Source organism: Chiloscyllium plagiosum, chromosome 44, assembly GCF_004010195.1.
Source record: "Chiloscyllium plagiosum isolate BGI_BamShark_2017 chromosome 44, ASM401019v2, whole genome shotgun sequence".
In the NCBI taxonomy this organism is placed as follows: Eukaryota; Metazoa; Chordata; class Chondrichthyes; order Orectolobiformes; family Hemiscylliidae; genus Chiloscyllium; species Chiloscyllium plagiosum.
Genome location: NC_057753.1, coordinates 9771096 through 9773185, shown reverse-complemented (window position 1 = coordinate 9773185; position 2090 = coordinate 9771096). Strand labels below are relative to the sequence as shown.

General features: G+C 45.6%; 1 long non-coding RNA gene across 6 annotated transcripts in view; it reads right to left on the bottom strand.

Moving 5' to 3' along the window:
• The window catches only part of LOC122543557, a 117612-nt gene that overhangs the window by 72365 nt on the left and 43157 nt on the right, over positions 1-2090 (bottom strand). The gene's annotated exons all lie outside the window — the stretch shown is intronic.

Here is a 2090-nt window from a genome sequence, read left to right as displayed (position 1 = left end):
GGCAGCATCTGAAGACGAGGAGAGTTGACATTCTAGGCCCGAGCCCTTCATCAGGAATGATGCATGGATGTACAAAGGGGCCTGTGTTCTTCTACACCAGTCATCAGACAGATGCAGTAAGCAATCAGCAAGGCAAGTGGTATATTTGGAAGATGAACTGGGATTAGAAGTGGGGATGTCTTCCTGCATTTAGGGGCCCATTGAATATATTCAAGGTTGACTTCATCTGTTTTTTGAACAACAGAGTGCGGATTTTTATGTTGTGTGGATGAATTTTTTTGTTGAGAGTAGTTTATGTATTGGATGCAGGTACAGTAGCTGTGAGAGGCCCTTGTTTTTTGTTGAGAGTAGTTTATGTATTGGATGCAGGTACAGTAGCTGTGAGAAGCCCTTGCGAAGTGTTGTTTCTGCAAAAATCACAAGACTGAGTCACAGCGGGGGGATATGTTAAGTTAGATATGCTTGCAAGCAGTTACAAGTAGCTGCATCTTGCTTCTGTAAAAATCACAAGGCAGAATTGTGAGGATATATTCCAAGAAATAACTAACTAAAGGAGGTGGATTAGTGGTGCTGGAAGAACACAGGAGTTCAGGCAGCATCCAAGGAGCCCTCTGGTTTCCAGCATCTGCAGGACTTGTTTTTACCTGACTAAAGGAGGTGGACGACTGGTAGAAGCAGATGTATTAACATGACCGTAGCAATGGTCACGCATATAGGGAGTTAGTATGAACAAGATAACCAAATAAGACCCTGTGTTGCATCAGCAAAAGTAATAATACCCAGCTATCGGTTGGGGAGGGGAGGCGGGGTTGCACGCCACAGACAGATGTGGTAAAACGATTAGATTAGCAGAGGTAAGAAGGGAGTCTGGAACAAACTCAATCTTCATTCAGAGAGAGAGCAGCAACTTCCGAAACTCGTGTTCCAGCTTCTGCATTCAGACAATAGGAAGGCTCTGATTGGCAGGAGGACCAGTCACCTTCCGATCCTCTAGCACTCCTGATTGGCCCACCAAAAGTCGCGAGGCACTTGCGTGCAGTGAGGCGCATGCGCAGTTTCATCCAGTAGCCGGCGAGCAAGCGCAGTCTGCTCTCTGGCGACGAGGCTGTTACTGACAGAATTGAAGTGTCCAAATGCCAAGAGAAGTGAAAAAGGGGAGCTGCATAATTTTTTTCCCCCTGTGATATTTACCTTTCCTATACGCCCCATGACTTTATAAATCGAAATAAGGTCACCCGACAACTTGTGGTCGTCGATAGGGCGAACAGAAGTGTACTCAGTCCTCTCCACGTGGTCTCACCAATATCCTGTACAACCACAACGTGATGTCCCAACTCCTGCACTGAACGGTGTGAACAATGAAGGAAAGTGTGCTAAACGCCTCTTTCACAACCCTGTCTACCACTGATGCAACTTTCAAAGAACTATGTACCCGGTGTGGAGATGCCGGTGTTGGACTGGGGTGTACGAAGTTAAAATTCACACCACACCAGGAGATACTGCAACAGGCTCATTTGCAAGCATTAGCTTCTGGAGCTCTGCTCCTTCATCAGGTGGTTGTGTCTTATGATCCTGCTCCACAAACACCCCATGAAGGAGCAGCGCTCCGAAAGCTTGTGCTTCCAGATAAACCAGTTGGACGATAACGTGTCATTGAGAGATTTTTAACTTTATGTACCAGAACCCCTCCACGCCGCCCCGCCCCCCATGAATCTGTTCTAGAACACGATGCAGGTCTCTACCATTAACTGTACAAGTCCTGGCCTTCCTTGTTTTAGCAAAATGCAACCCCTTGCCTTTGTCTGTCACTGGCTCAGACACACACACAGCCTAACACTCACACCATATCACAGGCTTATACTCCATCTCTCACACACACTTCATTAGCATAGATGCACAAACTCGCATGCGCACACACACACACTCTCATGCACACACAGTCACACATAAGTCTATGGGGTGAATTTGCATTTGCAGAATTATATTTGCAGATATATTCAATTTTGATCATAAAGCACACAAACTGCATGTAATATTTTATAAATTCCTACTTTGGTTAATAGAACCAATCTGATTCAAGATTGGGATAC